General features: G+C 41.3%; 1 protein-coding gene and 1 long non-coding RNA gene across 3 annotated transcripts in view; both read left to right on the forward strand.

Annotated features, from left to right (window-relative positions):
* The window catches only part of LOC135319909 (uncharacterized), a 51,183-nt gene extending 46,989 nt beyond the window's left edge, over window positions 1-4,194 (forward strand). The window contains exons 2-3 of the long non-coding RNA XR_010378937.1: window positions 2,365-2,447; window positions 3,657-4,194. This is a non-coding gene — a long non-coding RNA (uncharacterized LOC135319909). The remainder of the gene's footprint in view (window positions 1-2,364; window positions 2,448-3,656) is intronic.
* Window positions 4,195-19,953: 15,759 nt separating this feature from the next.
* The window catches only part of VCAN (versican), a 104,548-nt gene continuing 97,841 nt past the window's right edge, over window positions 19,954-26,660 (forward strand). Inside the window, exon 1 of one of the 2 annotated variants that reach the window (XM_010982005.3) lies at window positions 19,954-20,435. The gene's annotated coding sequence lies outside the window, so the exon portion shown is untranslated. The remainder of the gene's footprint in view (window positions 20,436-26,660) is intronic. The other variant, XM_010982006.3, reaches the window with a different exon arrangement.

Consider the following 26,660-nt stretch of genomic DNA (forward strand, 5'->3'; position numbering starts at 1 on the left):
GATCACCTTGTAGTCAGGGCCTTCTCTTTGCCTCAGGACACCCGCCACCTGTGACAGGCTCACCTAAGAGATTGCTCAACCTTCTGGGAACCACTTCAGTTCCCCTGAGGGGCTGCCATTTTCCACCCCCACGACCTCAGATGTGTGTGTGTGTCAGTTGTTTGACCCAAAGGCTAGAATAATTTTCTCATCTGAATTGACTTTCATTTGAAACAATATAAATATGGAAGGATACCATGAGAGGAATGGATACTAAAATGTGTACTAATTAGAACCCTCAGTTCCAGAAGTCCATGAACTCATCTCTCTGTGACTTCCCAGAAGAGGATAGCCAGTGGCCCAGATCAGAGTGTCTCAGGTTTGACCTTCCTTTTGAGTTATTGGAGGGCTGCATTTAACTTGCACTAACTCCCCAAAGCCAGGAAATATACTCTGAACAGACAACCACCCTATTGACACCAGAAAACATAATGTGGCATCTGTTAATCAGCCACCAGAGTGCCTAGGGCAAGCACATTCTTTACAAACCCTGTTTAATAAGAACTGCTTGATAAACCGCATCAGAAGTAAGGTATAATAAAGTGAAAAGTCCTTAGAAATCTCGCTTGCAGTTCAGCTGATGTATAACTGGGTTTCTCAGCTACCCAAACTGAATTGACCACCATCTTCACTAATTAAGTTCTTACAATTGACTGGGTACACTGCTTTTTCATCTTGCAACTCTGGACCCATTAGAATGTTTATCACTCATATTTCAATAAAGCTGTTGGAGGAGGGGGAGGAAGAGGAGGAAAAGATGAGGAAGGAGGAGGGGGAGGAACCATCACAAAGTAAGGATTTATTCCTCAGCTTTAAAAAATGAAAATAGATTGTTAGACACTAGCCTGATAATTGGTCGTTTGTAAGAGATGTTCCCATGTGCTGGGACTCGAGCAAAATCCTCTGTGTGCATTATTATCCTTCAACACCCACAAGAACTCTGTGAGGTAGATAGTACAATAATCCCTATTTTGCAGGTGAGTAGATTGAAGACTTCTTTTTTGGGGATAGGGTATCATTAAGCTTTCCCAAGTTTATTTGGCTAGTAAAATGGTGAGGTCATGTTTCAAACCCAGGCAATCTATTGCTATTTCAACTTTTATATGTCTATGAATAATTTTTCAGTGGTGACAAAATAGGTGCACTAATGATCTTACTTCATTTTGAGGACTGAGGAGAAAATCAAAATACCTCTGAAATAGAAATCAGACGTGTTCTTTCTCATCATTACTTTTTCACCAAATAATTTTTCAGGCTATCTAGATATCAAGCACTGTTCCAGAAATCTTGGATACAAGTACAAAACAACAAAAACCATGATCCTTGCTTTACAGCCTTATGTAACATATGAATTGTAGCATTCTGGGATCAATGTAATAATGGAAGTGTGTACAATTGATGGTAGCTACCTCTTGTAACAGGCAGTAGGAGGATGAGGTGGGTTGAGCAGAGGGACTACTTCAGAAAAACTTCATGGAGTACTAAAGCTTAATCAAGGTCTTGAAAATTTGGTCAGATTTTCCAGATAAACCGAGATGAGAAATCAGGAAATAAGTTTACATGCTGTAGAAACAACATATATGATGACAAGCAGGATGTTATGAAAAAACAAATGTTTTCAAAGGTAGAAGCCACAAGGAAATTACCTTTTAAGTTAATTTGTTGTAAGAAAAATCATCTATACTAGAGTTGGAAATTTCTGGGACAGGAAAAATGTCCATTAGGCCATTATAATGTCCAGAATTAAACATGAAACCCATTGTGCTTTGTGACCAAGAGGTTAAAAAAAAGTAGATGAACTTGAGGAGGTTAGCTCCAGCAGACACTTTAGGTCACAATGTGTGACCTAGGATTGCTAAGTGCGTGGTATCTCTAAGTGGTATATCAGTAAAACAAAAATAAATCTGGGTCTGGACTAAACTTTTCCTGGTAAACTAAATTTTACATGGCAAAAAGATAACCTCAAAGATATTTTCATAAATAAACTGACGTCTATTAAACGTGCTTTACAAACTTTATACTTTTATGAAAACGTCATAAATTGCTTTTCTAAATCTCACTTTCTCTTTAATTAGGAAAATGGAGCATTTGAAATGCCAAAACTTACAATGGTCATTTTTCCCTACGGAATCTTTTTCTTATGAAATCACTCTTTCTTTTGTTGGACAACTTTAAGTCTAATTGTTAGTGCCATATAAACAGAGGTTTCTTAGTTATCTTTTAAAATAATTTCTGGTTTTATTTTTATAGATTATAGACTCAATTTGTAAACATTGCATTAACTTTAGAGAAACCTCCAAAGACAGTTGTTGTTTTTTTTTTAAGGCAAGAATTTCCTGAAGATTTTGAAGCTTCAGTTCGTGTTTATTATGACTACCTCGGGGACTGATAGGAGTCTGAGAACATGGGTAAGTTATTACAAAAAGTTCTATTGAGCTTACTTCAAGAACATTTCTATCTGTAAGGGCTAGTACCCAAGGCTGATGCTATCAAGTCGTGTTACTTTGAAGCATGGTAAAGGAAAAAAAAAAAGGTAAAAAAGAAGCATTTAATTCAGTAAAAGCAATGGAACAAAACACCAATTGATGTTTCTGTGTTCTTGCGTAAAACTGAATGAGGTAGAAGACAAATTATCAAAATCAAAATAATATGTCCCCAGAACAGAGTTTATCATCATGTCCGGGATGGTAAGGATTTACAGAGCACTCAGCTAAGTCTGAGGCCACTTAAATGTGATAAGTAGTTTTGCCACACGCTTCCCTCCTTTTTTTTTTTTTTTTAAGAGGGTGGGAGTAGAGCATTCCCTGTTCTGTTCAGCTTCAGTTTAGAACAGAAAAAGAAGGAAAAACTAGCGGCCCCCTATCTCAACAGTTCAGAACTTCCTAGGAAAGTTAAAGTGTACTTATTCTTCGGAAATTCAGTGCAACTTTTCCCTAGAGCAAGTTTTGCTTTGAACCGCATAGTATCTCAGGTCTGAGAATAAAAACAAAATATGGCACAATAAATCCACACTGCCAATCTCTCATAAGACAGATATGAGTTTGCTTCCTGTAATCTCACTCTGCCTCTCTCTGCCCTCATCCCCTTTCTCTGTCTCTTCCAAAAACTGTATAGAGACGTATATGGTAGGTTGTACATGGAAGTAGCAGAGGGAATCAGTCATATCTTGGCTGCCTGAAGTCAGTTTTCTCTTCTGTAAAGCTAGAATAATAATACCTACTTTTCAAGATTATTATGAAGGTTTGTTTGGCTTATATTAAATACTCAACGATTGGTGGCCCTTATGACTATTATTTTTATTATTGTATTATTATTTTTATTACTATCATAATCATATTTGGAGTGAAAGAAATTTAGAGCTCACCTAAGACTGTAGCATCTTTTGTATCTTTTAAACAGAAACTCCTCTGGAAACAAAGTATTTTGGTTTCCATGACAGGAAGATAGTGTAAGTATTAGATTTGTCACCAGGATAAAAGTTAGAAATCAATGCCAGCCTTGTGCATTTACTTTAACCAAGAACATCCTTTCTAAAACCCAATGGTAGTTGTCCCATTCAACGTAAAAACTACTGCTGGCTGCAAACTTTTTGAATGTTACTTTATCCAACATTTTAGGTTACAGTTGTTCCAAAATAATTATTTCAAGATGGCTAATGACACTGGCCCGTGCCGGCCACCAGCAGCCACGTGAACCCAGCACCACCCGGGACTTTCACCTCAGGTCACAAGTCCTCTCGCTTCCCTTCTTGCTCTCAGGGAGACCGGAGACCATCTCAGCCTTGCAAACAAAAAGCTCATTTTCCAGCAATATGAGAGCATTTGAAAGCACTCCTACTAATTATAACTTGTGGTATAGTAGATATGGTAGTATTTTGTTTACAGTAAGGCAGCACTAGTTAGGGTAGGAAAACTTCTGAATCAATAAAGAATGCTTGCTTTTAAAACCATTTCATCTCCAATGGAACACACTTGCACAAGAGGAAAAAAAATGTGACTTTTCAAGGAAGGGGAACATTTGTGAATTAAAGTGCAAATTTTAGGGTCTTTTTTAGAAAAGTATCTCTCAGGTCTGTGGAGGCAAAATTCAATTTTGCGATTGCTACTATTAGGCACGTGTGTTTTAGAGCAACTGGCAGATAATTGCTGGGTGTTGTTAGAATCCGTTTAAATATAAAATTTTTGACAATATTTTTCTTACTGCTGCAGAGTTGATGATATATCCTACTGATAAAAATGATATTTTATACTTGTTTTCTTTTTTTTTTAACTAAAGTATAGTCAGTTTACAATATTATGTCAATTTCTGGTGTACAGTATAGTGTTTCAGTCATACATGTATATTCCTTTTCATATTCTTTTTCATTATAGATTACACAAGATACTGAATATAGTTGCCTGTGCTGTATAAACTTGTTGTTTATTGATTTTGTGAGGGTTTCCTTGTATTTCCAATATAAGAGATACGCTGCCAAAGTTCCATAGGTATTCTGTGTGATTTGTAGGTGTAGATTTTGCTATATTCGTGGGAGAGGGTGAGCTAGGCGTCCTACTACTCAGCCATCTTGACCCAGCCCTGTACTGGTTTTCTTATTACAAATTAATTATGTCAATCATCACTTAACTACATCTCCCAATTAAAGTGCAATTCTAAGTACCAAAAATCAGACTGGACATTTCAAATGAACGAATCCCCAAGTATCAAATCTTCTAAAGAAACTTCATTTGAATCCAGTATCTACTCTTTCTTTCATAAAAAAAAGCCTCTAGTCATTCATGTCAAAATTGGACCTCCCAAATGGAGTCACTGTATACCTATTTCCATCCTCAAACCACTCATTTGGTTCACAAATCAAGTAATCATGAGTACAAAGGGATCTTGGGAAGTGCAATCACTTCACGGGCACATATAAGTAAAATACGGAAGCCCCATTTCCATCTTAATGCATGCAAATGATAGACCTGCGCATCCAGGCGTCGTTAACTGCCCCTGTGCACAGCCTGTCACTTCAGCTATGGAATTTAAGGAGACAGCCTCTTCTTCGGAATACATTGAACAACATTCAGCAGAATGCTCTCCGTTTCTAAGTACGTAAATATTGAATTCTAGTACTTAACGTATATTTTATCTTTTGCCTAAGAAGGTTGATGTGTTACTCTATTTGATTTTGTAATGAAACTGGCATATTATCCTCTGTAAATTCTATAATCCCTACAGAGCTTTGGATCTAGTGTTTACTGAAGGTGTGGCCTGACCTCTTTGAGCCTGTCCTCACTGGAGAAATGGGACTGTGTTGAGGGCTGCCATGTGCAGCACAGAGGCTATGCACGGTGCAGTGTGAAAGATGCTTGCACAACTGTACATGGCAGCTCGACTTTCTGGGTTGGGATGTAGGTTGAATCTTTGTAACGAAGGCTCAAAATTCGAGTGATTTAACACGCCGTAAGTTGATTCCTGTCTCGTGGGACAATCTGATTCTTTGAATGTAAGCAGGTAAACACTGGCATGGCAGAGCTGCAGGACCCAGCTCCTTCTCTCTTGCCTCTCTGCCATCCCTCAGCTGTTGTCCTTACGCACATGATCCAAGAAGGCTAAGTGCCACATCTGCATTTCAGGCAGCAGGACAAAGGAAGGAGGGAAGAGGGGCCAGGTTGCCATCCTTGAAGGACACAGCCTAGACGTTGCTCACATCATTTCCCCTCGTGTCACATTGGCCAAAATTTGGTCCTGCGGCCCTTCCTGATTGCAAGAGAATCTGGGAAATGTCATATTTCCAGCAGTGATGGTCCAAGTACACTATGAAAGAAGGACAGACGATTCATTGGGGGAAGTGCACTGACTGTGTTTCCTTATCTTCTACATTCTTGATGCTCAGGCAGTCTGGGCCTTGATCCTGGAGAGAATGCCCCTCCTGGAGGTAGGTAATTCCTAGAGATGAGCACACGTTCGACTCAGAAATCAACCAATTCAGAGCCCACACCCCCAGCCATCTCCTTTATCAAACTCTCACACACCAAGCTAACACCTACCCTAAATCTTCCCACAAAGACCAGACAACTAGGGACCACCTCTACAGCCCAGAGCCCACCAAAACTATTTAAACTATCCATCCCAAATTTACTCAGTGTACCTACCCAGTCTTGCTCATACCTTCCCCTACTCCCCACCCCTCAAAAAAGGGCTTTGGGCCATATTCTTCTCTCATTCCTTTTCTGGCTTTTGAGCATCCCTGGTCCTTCCCCATGCGGCTCTGTGTGGCATGGCCTGCATCTATTTCTAGGGATCTGTGAGTACAAACTTCTTCTTTCATGACAATCATTTCCATGCCTACTGTCTTAACAATACCTGATGAAAACAAATCCTGGCTACATTTTTAACACAGGGAGCACCTAGAAGTCTCTGCCAGAGGGCCTCTTACTGTCTTCCATGTATACTACACAGGGATAATTCAAGGATTAAGTGACTGGTGAATGCTAACTTTGTAACTTCATAAATACTGACACTATAAATACAAACATTCTATACAAATATAAAGACAGTTATGCAATCCAAGAGTAAAAGACCTTTCATATGAAAATTTTATATTTTAATATCTATTGTGTCCTGCAGTTGAAATTAGCATTCCGTCATCACCAACTTTTATTCTGATTTAGCAAACACTGTAAAAAGAATGGTTAGACTTGAGATGTGGAACACGAAATCTCATCCCAATGGTGGATAGTCGTGGGGCAAGTAGAAATTAGATCACCCAAGTTTTAGACACTTTCCAGAGATCCTTCTTGATTGTGGGGACAAGTGTTAATAGAAATTTCTACCATGAATTTTGACTTGGTTTTTCTTTCACTACCTTTACTTTTAACATTGAGCACACTAATGAGAACACTAGAAAGGCACAATCTTCCACTTAGTTGCCTTTAACTATTAACACTGAGAAAAGAATTTTTTTTATTCAAACCATTTCTCAACTGTTGGATTTCAAATGCACATATATTACAATGAAAAATCTCCCAGCCAAAACTGCAACACAAATATATACAATTCATTTGTAGGACAAACTGTGTGGTTGACAAACTTAATACATGTGGGAACGACCCAGTGTACTTGTTTAGATTGCATATTCCTGGATTTCAGTCACAGACATTCCAATTTCATGAGTTTGAAGAAGGGCCCAGGCACCTGCAATTTTACAAGCATCCCAAGTAATTTTTTTAATATACCTTAACTTTTTTGGGGGGAACATCTTTTGAGATATAATTCATATACCATACAGTTCACCTATTTAAAGTGTACAATTAAATACTTTTAATTATATTCACAGGGTTATGTATCCCTCAGCACTAACATAATCCAGAACATTTTCATTACCAGAGAAAGAAACACCATACCTGTTAGCAGTCAACCCCATTTCCCCATGCTCCTCAGCCCCAGGCAAAGCACTAGTTTATCCTCTGTCTCTATATATTTGCCTCTTCTGGATATTTTGTGTAAGTGGAATTATACATTATGTGGTCTTTTGTGTCAGGCTTTTTCCTTAGCACAATGTTTTCAAGGTTCAACCATGTTGTAGCATACATGTATCAGTACTTCAGTCCTTTTTATTGCTGAATAATATTCTTTTATATGGAGGTCCCATATTTTATTTGTTTATTCATCAGTTGATGGGCATATAGGTTATTTCCACTTTGGGCTGTCTTGAATAATGCTTCTGTGAACATTTATATACAAGTTTTTGTGTGGATATCTGTTTTCATTTCTCTCTAGCATATACCTAGGAGTGAAATTGCTGGGGCAAAGGGGTAACTTGATGTTCAACCTTTTGTTTCCCAAAGTGGCTGCACCATCTCACATTCCCAACACCAGAGTCTGGGGCTCTGAATCCTGCATATCTCACCGACATTTGGTATCTGACACTTTGATTCCAGCCACCTTAGTGGGTGTGAAGTATTATCTCATTGTGGGTTTGAATCTCATTTTCCTCATGGTTAATAATATGGAGGATCTTTTCCTGTGTTCACTGGTTACTTATATATCTCCTTTGGAGAAATATCCATTCAGACTCTCTGTTCATTTTTAAAAATTAGATTGTCTTTTCATTATTGAGTTATAAAAGTTCTTGATATATTCTAGACACAAGTTCCTTATCATATAGGTGATTTGCCAAATTGTCTCTTATTTTGTGAGTTGTCTTTTCATTTTCTTGATGGTGTCCTTTGAGGACAAGTTTTTAATTCTGATGAAACCCCATATTTTTATTTTTATGCTATTGCTTGTGATATTGGTATCAGAGCTACAAATTCTAAGTGATTTTTTGCAGTGGCACAAGATCTACACTGAGAAATGCCAGTCTAGTTGCAGATGGTCCTTGACTTGAACCAGTTCATCCTTTTGGAGCCTGCTCTTGTGGTTGCCTTGAAAACTATCCTCCATAGGAAGAGTAGCCTAAATGCCCCAGTTATAAGACCGTCTTCCATTTAGTCACTTATCTAGTGGCTATTAAAGTGTTACACACATTGTGAAAATTAGAAAGAGGGGCCAGCTGTGAGAAGATAAGAGTCTTCAGTACAAGTCTCAGTGGTAGGTCTGTGTCAGAACTGGAAGACAGTGTGTCCCTTCCTCCGACGCAGTGGAGCCCTGTGCTAGGTCGATGACTTAACTAATAGACCTTGGGTAATTTTTCAACTTCTGCTCATTCGCTTGGCTGGACATTCATGTTGTGCACAGATTACACAGCTGTACGTGGTGGCCTGGCTACTTTATTGGGTGCTTTATTTTGTTATCTCATCAAAGCCTGGTGTTAATGCCTCTGTTGTGTAGATCTTGTTATCCCCATATGGCCAGTGAGGAAACTCAGGCAGGTCAGTTGGCTTCAAGTTCATGAGATTTGTATGTAGTAGAACTGAGATTTGTGCCCCCTTCCTGTTACTTCAGTTCTAACAGACTTTCCATTATGCCACTTTCTTGTTTTTTGTAGGGGGTGGGGGTATGTAATTGGGTTTACTTATTTATTTTTAATGGAGGTACTGGGGATTTTAAATGAGGACCTCCAGGACCTCGTGCATGCTAAGCGTGCACCCTACCACTTGAGCTATACCCTCCCCCCGTGCCTCTTTCTTGTATCCTGTGTGTCACTTGAGTTTTAAGACTTGAAAGCTTATTAAATTCCTCCATCTGAAACCAGAGCAGGAACTACCTGACATGTTGGGAACCTATTTATCTTGCCTGAGTCTGCGCTCAGATTACTGCTCACTTCCCATTGCTTCCCCACATCAAACACCTGCCCTTTCAATACAGAACTTTCAGGGGCTTTGGCAATGTTCCTCTTCCCTTACTGCTGAACCATAGCGAGATCTCTCCTACTTTCATGAAGTTGCCACAATGCTGTGAATCAGAAGGAATTCTGGAATTTGGTAGGGGATTGTGTAATCACTGGAATGCCTGGAAGCTTTTTATTCAAAGAAGACATAAAGGTCTCAGATATGAAACTCGTGCACACATACAGATACCCAAGGGCACAGAGAGAAAGCCAGGGGGGGCCATGGCAGAGGAGACTGGAGGAAAGGCTTTTATAATTCCTTTCTTTTTTCACCAGTGAGATACTTATTGCTGCACTTGCAGACAACGTGACAACCTGGTTTTTCTGTCACCAGTCTCTTTCGTATTGCCTTCCACCTACACTATATTTCACTACTTTTTGAGTATGTGGAGAGAGCTGCCTGTTTTCTCTGTTCTCCTCAAGGGAGAAGAAAAACGGAGGCTAAAAGAGAATAACTCACAGAAGCTGAGGATGTCTGTGAGAAGTGGAGCTCAGCATAGCCACCTAGGAAGTCGATTTGTTGATCATCCTTGTACCTACCTGCACAGGAGCAAGGGTATTTGGAGAGAAGTGACTAGAAAGACAGAGGGCATGGGTAGCCTTGTTCCCACTATGTGGTCTGGCAAGAATCAGGCTTTGAGTATTTTGATGGGCTAAGTGATAGAGTAGAAAATAGCTGCATTAAGTTGCCTTGCTGGTGTCCCAAGGGTGGCCTGTCAGACTTGGGGAACCACAGCAGCAGGGCACAAGGTGCATATCAATTGAGATGGAGTCAAGGAAGGTGAAAGACACACAGTTGCCTCTCCTAGGGCAGGAAACTGCACAGGGGGTGTCCTGTAAAGACTCTTGGGAAGTGTACATGTGTCCTCTCAGTGGCCAGTGTTGGGACACCTGCCACACCAGGGGTGTCAGCTGTCAGTCACCGTCATCCAGGGAAGCCTTAATGATCCCAAAGAGGTTTATAACAGCAACCAGTTAGTAAGAGGGTCTTATCCCTTTCCTTCATCCCTACTTCTTCCACTTCATAACGGAGGCGCTGAAGCCTGGAAGAGCAAGAACAGGGTCCCAGAGCAGCCTGCCCAGCCCTGTCCCACCCCTGCATCAGGGGGGAGCTGGAAGAGGGTGAAAAAAAAAAAAACAACAAAAGACATCCTCCCTTCCCCAGTCCATGTCCCTTGAGCCACAGAAATAGAAGCTTTGGTAGAAGGAAAACCTTCATATATGAGATTAGCATTTTGAACTATGTAAAAACAGGCATGTATTAATGAAAAGTGTACAGGTAGTTATGGAATCTGCCCAAGATTCAAGCAGTTGATTCCCAATGGGAAGGGGACATTTGATACAGGAGTTTGGGTAGTGACTAGAAAAAGAAACCAATAACTTCTAGGTTTTTATTTTTTAACCTCAGTGAGTAGAATCTGCCAAATAAATTGGTTTCAAGCAACCTAATTTTTTTACTCACCTATGTTCTTTGCTCCTCACTCTCCCACTGTTTTCCAGACGTCATCTCCTAATCTGTTCCTGAGTTAACAGTGTCCTCTCTCAGGTTCTTCTGTTTGCCATCCATACCTTTCTGTCTTCATTAGGCATCTCTGGGTCATCTTAGAAAATAACTCCCAATTATAATCCAGTTTCTGGCTTATACTCCTTTTTGTTTTTGCTTTTTGCCTTTTGCATTGCCAGTAGCTAGTGGAAGGACAAAAGAAAGGGAGGAAGAGCAGGGGAGACTGAAAAGGAGTGTTGTCAGCCCGTGGGACCATGGGAAGAAAGCACCTGCTAAAATGGACCAGCTGGGTGAAGAACTTTATTTTTTTTCAGTGTTCAGGGTATTTGATTCAATTTTTTCTTTTTTTAATTGAAGTATGGTCAGTGTACAGTTGTGTTAATTTCTGGTATACAGCACAGTGGTTCAGTTATATATATATATTCCTTTTCATATTCTTTTTCATTATAAGCTATTAAAAAGTATTGAATATAATTCCCTGTGCTATGTAGTAGGACCTTGCTATTTATCTATTTTATGTATAGTAGTTAGCATCTGCAAATCCTGAACTCCCTGTTTATCCCTCCACCCTTCCCTTTCCCTCCAGTAACCATAAGTTTGTTTTCTGTGTCTATGAGTCTGTTTCTGTTTGTAAATAAGTTCATTTGTGTCATTTTTTTAGATTCCACATATGAGTGATATCTTATGGTATTTTTCTTCTTCTTGTTTACTTCACTTAGTATGACATTCTCCAAGTCCATCCATGTTGCTGCAAATGACAGTATTTCATTCTCTTTATGGCTGAGTAATATTCCATTGTGTATATGTACCACAACTTCTTTATCCAGTCATTGGTTGATGGACATTTAGGTGCTTCCATGTCTTGGCTATTGTAAATAGTGTTTCTATGAACACTGGGGTGCATGTATCTTTTCGAATTAGAATTTCTTCTGGTTATATGCCCAGGAGTGGGATTGCTAGATCATACGGTAAGTCAATTTTCAGTTTTTTGAGGAATCTCCATACTGTTTTCCACAATGGCTGCACCAAACTACATTCCCACCAACAGCGTAAGAGAGTTCCCTTTTCTCCACAGCCTCTCCGGCATTTATCGTTCTGACCAGTGTGAGATGATACCTCATTGTAGTTTTAATTTGCATTTTTCTGTTAATTGTCTGGCTTATACTCTTGATGTCTGCTTCCCCACTTCTTCCTCCTCTAATGATGCAATTGTCATTTCCACAGTAGGTGTTCTTTCCTATTTTATCTGCAGCCTGATGTGCCAGTCTCTGTTTATGAACAGTATAAAATTATTCTTTTAGATCTCAGACTAACATTGTCTCAAAGATATAAAATCATGTGGAGCCTACTGATTTACATTTACAACCCCCTTAGGAAAATGTAGCCACTGTTTCCACTTGGGTTCCTGGGGATTTGGATCCCTCAACTGCAAGAGGAAAGGGGACCCTCATGGCCAATGGAACTGGTTCAGGGCTTCTGATGGCACATGGTGATGACAGATGACCCAAAGAAGGGGAGCTGGGTTGGGATGGGGAATCTTTCCTGCCTGCTACATTTTGGTCCCAGCCTTCCTTGTTTCTCAGGGTATAGAACACACTCAACAGGTGTGTTCATTCCACATCTATTCAATGCATATATGCTGAGCACCTACTGTGGGCCAGGCACTGGGCTAAGGAACTGTATGTACAGTGTGAACTTGAACTATCAATACCCTGTTCTCACAGAGCTTCTACCAGTGCCTGCATGTCTGAAGTAAGAGGACTTTGCTGTAGGTAAATTTACAGCCCTTCAAGACCTTAACTTCTATGAATTTAAGATTCATTTATGATTCCCAGGACAACAGCTTTCAAGTCTCATCTGGCTAGTTCTTCCTGGGAGTTGAGATGTCTGAGGGAGTCAAACTAAGACTGTGGGAGGGAGAAGAGGCACTGAGATTCAGGCTGGGGATCCTATTAGCAAGGCAGCACTGAGTGTGGGAAAGGTAGCAGTAGGGATGCTCCTGGTGTGGGTGCACAGGGGCCTAAGAGGGAGGAGCTGCTGAATGGAGCCACTCTCCTCCCTGATATCCTAAGACTTGCAGCTCACCAAGGTAGACCTGTTGTTGCCAATCCCACAGTCCTAGCCAGCCTTGGTGATGATTAGAATATTGAGAATTACAGCAGCTACAGTTGGTACCCAAGCCCATATCCCCTCATCTTTATCATGTGCATGCTGGACCAAATTCTTATTGCAGACTCTGCATCATTTAGCCTGAGAGCCTTCTCTGGCCACCAGAGCCCAGTTGGCCTATATATATGCAGAAGATTGATACTCTTTTGAAAAACCCCCAACCAATGACAGGTGTATAAATACTTCAGCTCCCTCTCTCTTAGACGGGGATACCTCTGAGATACATGTTCTCAATGGTTTCCCGGCATCCTCTAGTGGGAATAAGCTCCAGTTGCTCATAGTGGCAGTCTGTTTGAAATGCACCTTTCAGAGCCTCCTTCCCTTCCCTGTCTCATTATCTTCTTCTCTATAGATGTTTCTTGCTGTCACTCCCAAATAAACTACTTGCATTTGAATCCTCGTCTCAGGGCTTGTTTTTATGAGAACCCAGTCTAAGATAGACATTATATTGTTCCTATTTCTGTGAAAAAATGCTGTTAGAATTTTGATAGGCATCACATTGTATCTATAGATATCTTTGGGTTGTATGGATATCTTAACAATATTAACTTTTCTAATCCATGAACACAGGGTACCTTTCCATTAATTTGTGTTTTCTTCAATTTCTTTCTTCAATGCCCTATAGTTTTCAGTGCATAGATGTTTCACTTCCTTGGCTAAATTTATTTCTAACCAAGTATTTTATTGTTTTTGATGCTATTATAAATGGGATTGTTTTATTTCTTTTTCATATAGTTGTTACTGTGTAGAAATGCAACAGATTTGGTGTGTTGATTTTGCATCCTGAAACTTTACTAGTATATTAACTTGAGCAGTTTTTTTTTTTTTTTTATGAATTTACTTAGAATTTTCTGTAAACAAGATCATGTCATCAGCAAACTGAAACAATTTTACTTCTTTTCTGATTGGGATACATTTATTTCTTTTTCTTGCCTAATTGCCATAGCTAACACTTCTAGTACTATTTTGAATAAGAGTGGTGAAAGTAAGTACATTTATCTTGTCCTGATCTTAGTAGGAAAGCTTTCAGCTTTTTACCTTTGAGTATGATGTTGACTCTGGGCTTATCACATATGGCCTTTTTATTATGTTGAGAGTAGAATGGTATTTGCCAAGGGCTGAGAGGTGGGGGAAATGGGGAGATATTGGTCAAAGGATACAAACTTTCAGTTGTAATATGAATAAGCTCCAGGGAGCTAATGTACAGCATGGTGACAATAGATAACAATACTGTACTGCATTTGGAAACTTGCTATTAGAGTAGAGCTTTAATGTTCTCACCATAACAACAATTAAAAAAGGAAATTATGTGAGTTAAAGGATGTGTTAACCAACCTTTTGTGATTAATAGTTCACAATATAACATGTATCAAATCACACTGTACACCTTAAACTTATACAATGTTATATATTAATTATATCTCAATAAAGCTGGGGGAAAGAAGAGATAGATATTATGTGAGATGATATGGAAGGGAGGAGTAGTCACAGGCAGCTAACACCAGAGACAAAAACAGACAAAAATTCCCCAAAGCAATTGCAGGAATAGGGGATGGGAAGGACCATTATACATTCCCAACTGCATTTTTGAGGGAAGCTATAAATTCAATGCTATATTTAAAATCAAATTACTTCAGCTTTCTAATGTCTGAGAAGAAAAACAATTTTTAGCCCATTGTTCTTTTCTCTAGTTTTCCAATGCCAACATTTGATACTCATGTCCAGCAGTCCCTAGTATCCTTAGAGTGGTCAATTTCCTTGAACTTCTTTTCTTGTTAGAATGACATTTATTGCTTTCTTTCCACCATTCAACTTTGGTTTGATTTATCAATTCTGGAAGATTTTCAGAAACTTAAAATGAATTCTAAGTACATATCATCTAACCAACTCATTTTATTACGGGAAAATAAGAAATACAATTCCCTCATCTACAACAAGATTAATGCCCAGGATTCAATGTCAATAGAATACGTGCGTGGAAGAGATTTTCCAGTAAAGGAAACAGATTTGTTGAGCTACCATTCTTCCCTGATCCATTTGTAGTCGGTGGCATGTCTTCAAAAAATGGCTGACTGAACCAGCCAGTGGGCATATACACAAAAATATTTTTTTCTTCTAAGTTCATTTGTCATTGTGTAGATCATAACCTAGACTACTCTAGTAAGTTAATTTTGTCTATATAAATTATAAACTCCTGTAGTTTGGGAAGCAGTTCTTCATCTTTTGAATAATTTCTGAATACCAGAGTTCTAAAGCAGTGCACATAGAAGGTGCTCAGCAAATGTTTGTTGAATTGAACGAAGAAAATAGAAATGAAATTGAGAGCAGTCAGTTTGTGATAAGTATTTGCTGAGTCTTACAGATATTCTCTTCTTTTTTCTTGATGAATTAGAGCAAATATTTGATCTCCTTTGCATCACAGGGTTAAAATGTGATCACTCAAATTTTGTAACAAGAGCCTAAAGTCTCTTGACTTTCGACTAGTCCTGCAATTCTTTTTATTGATAGAATAAAAAGAGTAACTGATGTTACTTCTACACGCTATTCTGATACCTGAGCGAGAGTTCCCCAAACACTCTTCTCACTATGGAGAACTTCCCTTGCTTCCTGTCTTGCTCCTACCGTTGTTCATGGGAAGTACTAATGATGCCACGTTGGCTTTTTGCCCCATCCATGGTGCTTTCATTAAGCTTCTTGTCTCTTGGTCCCATTGTATGCTAATTAAATAAAGGAGACTGGTACCCACTGAAAATAAACAGCAACTGCAAAAGTTTTGCCTCTGAAGAAAACCTCTGTGTTGTTCTCTGCCCTGCTGCATAAATTCTAAGATCTCTACCGCTTCCTTGTGTTCAGAAGCCAGATTCTTCAGTTTGTCTTGGTTCAGTCAGACAAATGCTTTATAAAAAATAACATACTTTTCAGGCTGTGAGGAGGAAAAGAAAAGAGTCTGAGTTCGACCAAGAGAGAGGAGTAAGGTAGATATCTTTGATTCAGTTTAGTTGGGCTGCTTTATTTATGCTTTAATCTTTTCTTTTGTAAAAACGATGGCATTTTTGATACTCTGCCCCAGGCAGCCTCCCCGGGGCTAGTGCAGATGTGCTGAACCGTTTGGCTGACGTGTGAACCGGCTCAGAGAGCCTCTCTTCTCCCTAATGAAGTCATCTCCTCTCCGCAGCCCAGCCTTTCCCATCACTCCATGTTGGAACTTGGCTTTGGCTTGCATAGTTCCGTCGTGATGTAGACGGTCTTCTAGCTAAGTTCTGGAGAAATCTGCCCAACCATGAACAGGACATTTACAGCAAAGGGGGAAAAAAGAACTCTTTTATTGAAAGAAACATTTTACTGTAACATTTTGATTTGGAGGTTGGGGCGCAAAGGCTTGGTATCTGATTTCTGGGAAAAATCAGATTTTTCATGGCTTTCTAAGGATATTTGTGTTTTATTTCTCTTGGTAATTTATGTACTTCAGGCTAATGCCTAATGAGATGGTCACCATCAGTTTGCCTTTTGTAGGGTTTCTTTTATTTTTTAAAGAAGGCAACAAAGAACTTATATTACTTCTGCATTTCCTAGAACCAAAGAAGATTTGAAGTGTTGGATAAAATGTCTGTCCCTAATCTGTAGTGTTAAAAAAAATTTTTTTAAAGCAAACTTAGAGAGTTGGTTCCTTTTTTTCTAGGGTCTTTGGAATTCATTAAAGGTGCATTTTTAATCTTTCACCACCCAGAGAGGATGTTTGCTTCATTGTGTCTAGGATCAGCCAGATCAGGAGCTTGAAATGTGAACTCTGTTTTCTGAATGTGGGTGGGACTGGAACCTTGTCATTCCTAGGGCAGCAACAGATAATACCATTTCTAAGAACACTTCACCTGATCAATAAAAAAGGAGAAGACTGAAACGTGATCCTTAAGGACCTCAGAAGGTTTAGATAAAGATAATGAAATTCCCTGGAGACCCACCTGCCATCTATACCTTTCTTCTCTAAGTCATTGGCTGGCTGCCTCTGAGCTTGGCCAAGTTCCTAAAGACAAGATCAAGACAACGAAGCAAGACACATAGCTTCTGGCTTCTGGTTTCTTGTAGACACCAGCACTAGGAATGAAGATCTTGCTTTATCTACACCTGGGGACGAGGAGTTTATATACAGAACATCTCCAGTACAAGGATGTGTTTTAAAGGAGGAATGAATAGAGTGATATTTTAATTACTGTTTGATTCAGATGAGTGTATTGGGCAAATAAAGTTTTAGGAATGAAAACTGTAGATATATATTTTCCCATTCAAAACTTCTGATGGTTTTTCAGGCATGGGAGAATTAGAAAGAACTGCTCTCTCATTCTCTTTTTTTTAGTGAAAGGAAGGAAAGAAGGAAGAGAAAAAGGGAAAAGAGAGCTAAAAAAGTCCTCAAGGACAGTTACATAGAGATAATACAGCTGTAGACTCTATCCTGAATGGACCTGGTATGCTTTCCTATTTATTCCTTCTCTATTATAGATAGCTAGAGGGGGAAATCTGCCTTAGAGAAAGAAAGCAGATATTCGGGGGTGTCATTTCATTCTGGAGATTTGACAGCCTGAAGTAGTGTTTAAATTTCTAAATTATAATGTTTTAAGCCAAAGTAAAGAAAAGGCATGCAGTATAAAGCTTTTCAACATTGTCCATTTTCTGACTAGTTGCATCTGCCTAAGAAAGTGCCTCTGCCCTGTAGAACTACTTAGTCAAGAGTTGTAATGTCTATGGATGTTACAAGGAACTATAAATGTTGGAGGGCTGGAGAAACACATTTGGCAAGGTAAAGGAAAATATCTCAGGATGTAAGGAGTAGCTGACCCATAATTTTCTTCATGTTCTATCATGTACAGATGGTATTATTTATAGTGAATGTTAATTATTTAGTAATATTTCCTTGAAAATTGATATTAATCTATTAGTTGCTTCTTTCTGCTCTGGGTCTCCTTTGTAGAAACGTTTTACTTAACTGTATTATGGACAGAGCGCAGGGTAATGGAGAGATTATAAGCTTCTCAGCTTGGCAGATCTACCACTTAAAGAGTGACCTTGGGTAGGACACTAAAACTCTTTGGAACTTAACTCGGTTTACTCAAATTTTAAAATGAGAGTAATAATACATACCTACCTAGACGTATTTTAGAGAAAGGTCTAACCTAAAGCCTGGGGTATAAATTTCAATAAAGATTCTTGTATTTCATTTTTCTCCCTTTCTGAGTGAAGTCATCCTGATCATAAACTTGCTATAAAGAGCACTGAAAGGACCAGTGGACAAGGAGTCAAGAGTTGTGTTCTGGTAACAGCTCTGCTGTTAATCACATGATTTTAGGTGAGTCACTTTCCTAAAAGTTTGCTTATCTATTAAATGTAAGGGTTGAATTCCAGTTCTGTTCTGTGACTTTGTTATTTTAAATGTATTTTAATGGGATATGATTTCAATGTGGGAAATGGTCTTAAACTAACTCCTAAGAATAAGTAAGTCATTGTTAAATCAAATCGATTTCCAAATCCTATAATTAATAGTTATGTCATTCACTGTAGTGAGTAGATAGATAGATAGATAGATAGATAGATAGATAGATAGATAGATAAAAGATGCACATTTTGAGGACTGAAATTCTCCTGACAAACCTTTTTACCTGTTTATCAGTTAAAATCCATGATCATGCAGAACACATATAACTTGCAAAAGAAACCTTATAACAAGAGTCTAGGCTGATACAAGTTTTAAAATATGAGCTTAAGCCAAACTACTCAAGGAAATTCAGAGTGAAAACGGACTTTCTCCTTTAATCATCACTGTTGTGAGGTGCTGTGTTTGACATAATTTTCTAAGTAGGGACTTCAGAGAGAAGAATTATCTCACTTTCCGTATTTCAAATACTTCCATATTTGTGTAGAAAGAAAAGTTTGCTATCCACTCCAGTATTCCCAGTGTTAAGCTGATGTGCATCTTGGATTTATTTTGTTCCCATTGTGTAAACTCATACTTGACTTCAAAGAAAAGAAAGATACAAAGTCCCTCTTTTCTAAGGGGCAGAAATCCTTTGTGTCAACTGGTTGACCCTTGCTCTGTAAGGTCCTGTTGGAAATCTTTTGTAATACAATGCAGGGGACTCTTCTGTGTATTGATGTTATTTACATAGTCGGGTGGGCCTTGGCTGAAAACAGAAATCACATCAACTCATGAAAGGTTATTTCCTGACCACAAGGAAGGTGATTGATCCGTCCAAGGAATCTGTTACTCAGAAAAAGCATTAAATGTTCTCCTGTGAGGGACACTTTGAAAGGCTAAGGGAAAGAAAGAAGGAAGAAAGCACAATCCAGACTTCTGTAGGTTTGTGGCAGGGGAAAAGGATCTGTCTGAATCCGAGCAGGGATTTGCTTCGGGGAATTTCCTGTCCAGCCCTTTATTACAAGGGTCTTTGTAGATTGCGCAGTGACGTTGGGCACCCCATTGGGCAGTTCCCCAGGAAGGCAGTGGGGAATTCTTACACTTTCCTTCTAGGTCTCAGAAGGATCTCGTTTTCTCAGTGTTTATTTCAGGTTGGCAGAAGCCAGGAGCCTGACAGTGCCTTCAGATGGGACAGGCAGGCTCGGTGGCCGCGTGAACAGGCTGTAACCAAGTTCTTTGCTGATTTTACAGAGTTTCGTTTGCCCCCAAGAAGAGCTGACGATACTCAATTGTCTAGTGCTGGCCTGCCCCACAAGAGCCTGGGGGCTCCTTTCCCCTAACCCAGAACTGGCAGCCGGGGGGGGGGGGGGCGGGGAAGTGGGGGGAGGGGTGGACGGGCAGTGGTTTCCCTGCGCACAGCGCGATGTTGCTCAGTGAGTCGCTGAATGGGGAGCGCGGCTGTCCCCAAGCCTATTGGTACTTCTTGTCAGGAAGAAACGCCGAGAGGTGGGAGTGCCTGGGGAGGGAGGCAGGCGGTCCCTACCGCAGGCGCGGGGAGCTGCCTTTCCGCCCCTCTGCCTGCTTTCCAAGCCTGGGCTTTTAGGAGTGGCTGAAGCTGCGGGGCGCTTCAGGAGACTGTGAATGAACCCTCCTCCTCTTCCTCCTCCTCCTCCTCGCTGAGTCTCCTCCTCGGTGCTGACGGTACAGTGATATAATGATGATGGGTGTCACAACCCGCATTTGAACTTGCAGACGAGCTGCCCCGAGCCTTTCTGGGGAAGAACTCCAGGCGGGCGGGCGCAACAGCCGCGAACATTAGGTGCGGTGGACAGGCGCTGGGACCCGAATCTGCCGTCAGCCCCGCGTCCTCCAGCACCATCCCGCACCCTCCGCACCCTTCCCCAGACCGCCGCGCTTCCTATGTGACCCGCCCCGCCAACGCCGAGCCCATTCGCGCAGCGCTGAGGTGAATTTTTCCCCCAAACTGCAATAAGCCGCCTTTCAAGGTAATCATGTTTCTTTTGTTCCCCCTTTAAAAAAGAAAAGAAAAAGAAAAACTTACAGAAAAAAAAAAAGCGAGTTTAGGGGGGGAAAAGTACATTGTAATTGATAGAAGGCTTTAATTAAGGCAAAAAATAACTCGCTCTGAGGAGAAGTTAAGAAAATATATGCACTTTAAAAATGCAGGTAACTTTCAGAAGGACGTTTGGAGAGAGAAGTACAGAGGACCTTGGTGCTGAAAAAGATCCAGACAAAAGAAGCCTGGGATGGGGTGGGGGTAGAAGGACAAATGGAACGGGGGGAAGGGAAGGAAGGGAATGCACAGAACCCTTAGAAACGTCTCGGGGTCTTGAGCTGGAGAGGAAGGAGGGACGCGGGGCACCTTGGTTTTTTTGTTGTTGTTAACCTGCTCGAGGCAAAAGTTTGAATGGGGACTCCGGAGACTTGCCCACATACAAGTTTCCCGAGCCGCCTTGGTGCAGGCCACCTGGTTCCCGGCCCCTGGTGTGTGGTCAGTGCCCGGCGTTCCTGGAAAGCTGCTCCCGGGCAGCTCCTGACAGGGCGATCCCGGACCTGCGCGGACGTGACCCCCTCAGCCCTCAGGCGGTCTGGGAGGAGGTCCAGTCGGGGGAGGTACAGGGTCCCCGGGCCGCGTGTCTTTGGCGACTTAGGGGCTGTCAAGGCTCTCTCCTGTGCCCCTGGGTTCTTTTGTCCAGCGCGCGGTGCGCCGGAGCCGGCCGGTAGGGAGCAGGGGATGGGGGTGGGGTTGTTGGAGCGCCGCGGAGGTCTGCTAGGCGCCAGGGCGGGAAAAGCTTGCCCCGAACCAGCAGGGATGTGCAGGAATTTTCTCTCACCCTGAGGAGCGAAGTGGTTTTCGCTCCCGCCTCAACGAGCAAACCAGTTCTCAGAGTGCTCTTCAGACAAAGGTGGCGCGGGGACCCGAATCTGGGACCTCTAGGACCAGCCCTCTCTCCCGGACTACAGCAGTCTTCCTTTTCCTTCCATTTCCCCACCCCCTCCCGGCTCGCGGCCCTAGTTGAGCAACTTTACTGGCGGGTCGCGCGGCTGGGGAGAGCGAGTGCTGGCAGCACTGGGGGACGCCCTCGGCTGAAGCTCCCCACCGCCTTGCGGAGGCGTGGATGCCCCCGAGCGACATCCCTGGTGCGTGCGGGCTAGAGGGTATTAGAGTTGCCCCAGCTCACTCTGTGTCACTGGGCGTGGAGCGGTCAGTGTGTTAGGCAGCGGAGAGCGAGGTAGAATAATAGTGTCATAGCTGAAACTATTTGCTCTCGGATCCAGCTGCGCCTCAGCAAGTCCTGCATGTCTCCGGGAGATGCTACGGGAGGGAAGAGAAATCTATGCGGCGCCTGGAGAGCTGCCCCGCGGTGTGCACACCCACAGGCGGAAGGACAGCCTCACTCTGCGTTCCGTTTCTCATCTTTGTCTCTCCTCTCTGTCTCCATCTTCTCTGCCTCCCTTTCCCTCTCTCAGCCTCTGCTCGGTTCCTTTCGCTCTTGAGTCCCCTCCCCCACGGCTGACAAATGAATGGCTAGTGTGAAATCCCTGCCTTCCTTGCCTTCCCTGTCCGCCGAGGCAGACAAGAAGGGAGGAGCGAGGGAGGCGGTGCGCTCCTTCGGATCTGCCCCCAGTTGGAGTGCTTTGAGCTTGCAGAACCCAGATGTCTAGGAATAGGGAGTTTTGTGGCGGGTGTGGGCGCCCCCTGATGGAGAAATCCAGCACAGGTGGAAGAAAACCATGCCCCCAAAACCAAAGGAGCTACTTTCACAATCGTGTATTCAAGGATGGAGGACCCTAGCTTACCCTTTACTTGTTTTCTACTTCGGAATCTGCGGCGTAAATCTAGGCATTTGGAGGACCCAGAAAGGAGACTTGGCTTTGCAAAGGGCAGAAGCGCTTTTTCCCAAGTCAGCCGGGATGTGCGAGGCACTCTGGGCCAAGTCTGCATTTTGATGGTCTAACACACTTGCCCAGGGGAGGATCCAGGTTTCGGGCGGCGTTGGTGCTCAATCTTGGGCGTCACTTTAAGAAAGACCATACAGAGTGCCTTACTTTCGGAAATTTTACTAAGGCTCATGACTGCTGGAACCCAATGCTAGGGCCCCGCCCCAGAGTATTGCCTAAAAAGGGCCCCCAGCGTAACGTTTAAACGTCCTCAATTTCACGACACTCCTCGAACGTGGAAATTTGGGAGGAGGGTGCCGGGAGGAAAAAAAAAGAAGTTAAGGAAAGAGACAGTGGGGAGAAAGGAAAGAAGAAAGGAATAAAAATGAGTCACATGCACGCAAACAGCCGGGGGCAGACCCGCTGGGTTCGTTTCAAGATTTTTGGACTGAATTTTGCGTCTCGTTTAAAGCCATTGTTTTAATCCTAAGAATGATAGCAAACGCTACTGAAGCGGCGTGCTGGGAGAGAAGGAAGGCGGGGGACCAGCCGCTTAGACCGGCTGGGGCTGGAGAATTCTCTCTAGTCGCTCAGCCCGCGCGGAGGTGAGAACCCTCCCGGGCGCTTCCCGCAGGGCCGGGGTTCACCAGCCGCCGCTACGTGGGCTGGGACTTAAGCTCCCGGCCCTAGACGGGTGTGACTCCTTGGACTCGGAGACAGCGGCACTGCTGGACCGGCAGTCGCTCAGCGCGGAGGCTGGCGGGGCGCCTCCTGGGTCCCCGCCCAGAGGCCAGTGGGGGCGTGGCTTTGCTGCTTTTCCCCGGGCCCCGGGCGGGGCAGGGAGAGAAAAGGAGCGGCCGCGCACCCCGCGTTTAGGCTGCGGGCGGCTGCAGGAGACCACTCGACTTCTATCTAGACGGCACTAAACACTCTTATTAAAAGATCTTTGAATGTTTTTTTCTTGCTTCTTGGGAGTGCTAGGAGGAGGTTTTGCCTTGCGACAGGAAATAAGTAAAGATTTACTCCAAGCAAACTTTTTTGGCAGAAATATGAGACGAGTTTATCCTGTGTTCCATATATTGACTTTTTAAGTATGTTCATGTCGGTTTAAAGATCATTTTAGTCAATGACAGGATAGTCACGTTCCAGACTGTCATAAAGAGTTCGCCTAGTATGGCAAACAATTGCCATTGAGAGGACTGATAGAATTCCATGAGTACAAACCTTAGGGGCTGTGGGTGTAACTCAGATCCCTTTGCATCAGGAGCTCTAGCTCCGGTCCGGCCCACAGTGGGAGCTCAGCTCATATTTATGAAATGACTGAGCGAGTGGCTTGGGGGAATGTCGCACAGAGTAGACGCTGCCACTTAGAGCTGCATTTAGACTCTCTTACTTCGCTTTATCTTGGAAGAACAGTTTAAGTGATCTAGTCCATCTCCAGTTCTGACATATAATTGATTAACTTTCCCTTTCTTTTTGACTCCCTCTGAAAGCTGTGACCCAAATTCTTTTAAGCACTGCTCGGCAATTGTGCCAAATCTATAGGGAAAATATTCATATAAAGACCTAAAATAGGATGTTGTGAGTTTAATATATAAATAGGAAGGCACCAATGGAAGCAAGAACTAATTTTCTGAGATAAAAGTCTGTTCCAGCTTGGGGACTATATAACTTGGATTGTGAGAGCCTATCAAGCAGAAGTTCTCAGAGACTGACTTATAGTTCTGAGCTCTACGTAAAGGAAGGAAAATTTTTACAATTGTATGTGCCTGTCCCAACTAATACTGCCAAGGGTTCCATGGATTCCAAAGTGGTTAAGCAATTACTTCCTCCAGCAGGAAGTCCACAGTCCTTAATCTCCTTGTGGGTGGTGGGAAGAGGGATGAGAATCAGGACAGTCGTCAAAGATTTGTGGAAGAATTCAAAGTTTTGTTTTTTCTTAGTAAGTAAAAAAAGAAATTTAAAGTTATCCCTAAATTGTATTTCCTGCTCTTAAAAATAAAGTTTGAAAAGAATCCCCTTAGATTAATAAGTTTACAGACGTAGGTTTCTTCTTTTTCTCTGTGATTACAAACTGGAAGGAAATACCTCCGATATCCTAAGATACCTATATCTGCACCCTTGCAAATTGTTTGGAAAGGACCTCAAAAGTTAATTTAAGGCTGAATATGATTAATGTTAAAGATAGAGTCGTTGTTCTTTCTTTCCTCACATTACTATGCTTAAGTACTTTGTGGTTAATAATTGCCAGTAGGTGAACATTAGAGACTTTAAGAATCGAAAGAGCAACCAACACAGTCTCCCAACAGCTGTATAACCAAGTTTTCCTTTTTTCAGTGGAGTTTAAACATTTCTGTTGACTTTTTTCATGGGCAAACATCACTAGACACTGTATTTAAAATGGGGTATTGCCTTGTGACTGAACAGAACTACTCAAGACACATGGTTCTTTTGAGGAAAAGAATGAATGACTGTAGTAGGCTAGTATTACACCACCCACCTAGAGAAAGCAGTTAGGACTCACAAACAGTCATTGTTGAGGGTTACTTGCCCTGGTATGAGAAAACATGCTGATTGCTGCATAGGTCTGTACTTTACCAGAAAACACAAGGCCCGCACTCTCTCTGATTTGGAATCAGAACAAGGAGAAGTAGGGATAAATGTCTTGGCTAAGCTCCACTTTGATTAGTGAACTTTTGCCAATTTCCTCCGGTAGCCTAGACATGGTTAACTACATATGTATACATTTATACATTTATTATGTATATATTTTTGCAGGGTTTTTTTGACTGCCAAGTTCTTCTCACTGAATGTGCCAGGGGCGGTTCTATTTCAGTGGTCAGTGCAAAGCATCTTTATGTAATGTGTTTGTTGGTCATGTTTCCTGAAACTTCTGAATAGATGTATCATCTTTAAAAGGGTTTAAGTGCAGGTCTCTGTTTAAATTTACATTTTTTCTGTATCTATAGACATCCTACCTCATTCTTCTAGGAATTTTAAGAAGTGTTTATGTCTATAAAATGACATTACATAGTTTATAATAAACACATACATAATAGGTAAGTTATCATCTTTCTATTGTTAAATTACTGAGTTGATGTTACCTGCACTGCAGTGGAATGAGTGCTAGGCTTTGAATTGCTCGAGTTGCACTGATTAGCTGAGAAAACCAGGTTAAGACAAAACTTTTAGATATTTGGTGCCAAAATCTTTTAAATGGGTATGCAGTAATAAACATCAAACGAGTGAATACCTGTGGAAAGGCTTTGATAAAGGAAAACTACACAAATAAATGGTGTTAAGCTATGTCCCTGGTGCTCATATTGATCAAATTCTATAATAATAACAGCATTACCCAAATCATGTATTTCCTACTAAACGTATAACATGAGTTAGAGAGAGGCATACTGTTTTCAGAATCATCTAGTTTCACTGAACAGAAGACAGAGTCCAGAAATAGACTCAAATGAACATGGAAATTCAGTGGAAATGAAGACATGACTTGTGTATATGATAAATAGACTTCATTCTATTGAAAACAACAAGTCAAGTCCACTTAAAGTATTAGTCAATCTTTACCTCATTTCTTGTCCTAAAATAAAGTTTAGATAGCTCTAATAGGAAATATAGGGAGTTACATTTAAAAAATAACTAGAGCAAATTATGAGATTTTTAACATAATAAGTTAGGAGTAGAGAAACCTGTTTTAAGGAAAAGATAAAACCTGGAAGCCGTAGTAGAAAAGACTTATAACCCTGACTAAATAACAATTAAATTATTTACACAAAAACAAATAACACATCTGGAAAATATCAGCAATGTGTGAGAGATAAAGTGCTAACAACTATTTTGATACACCAAGAACTTTTACAAAAAAAAAAAAAAAGACCACAATCTATCAAAAAGAAAAATTGGCAAAAGTTTTGTGCAGATGGCAGAAAGAGAAATATAAATGTTTTAAAATCATATGAAAGGTTGGTCGGCCTCATTCATAATGAAAGAAATAGTAATTAAAAAAATGATGAAATGCTGCACCATCTTTTCATCAGTCAGAGCAGTAAAGATAGAAAAGTTTGATGAAAGTTTGGGTTGGCTTGGTTGTGGGGAAAGTGGATCTCTTCTATATGTGAACAGGTTTATTTTCTTTAGAAAGTAATTTGGTAATAGCTATCAAAAAATTTTTAAATGTATATACCTTTTGACCTAGCAATTCCTCTTTTAGATATTGTCACATAGATATTGGTACAAATGTCATCCAAGAGAAATGGACAAGGATGCCCTTTGCAGCTTATTTCTAATAGGAAAACTTTGGAAACACTTTAAAGGCT

This window comes from Camelus dromedarius, chromosome 3, assembly GCF_036321535.1.
Source record: "Camelus dromedarius isolate mCamDro1 chromosome 3, mCamDro1.pat, whole genome shotgun sequence".
Classification (NCBI taxonomy): Eukaryota; Metazoa; Chordata; class Mammalia; order Artiodactyla; family Camelidae; genus Camelus; species Camelus dromedarius.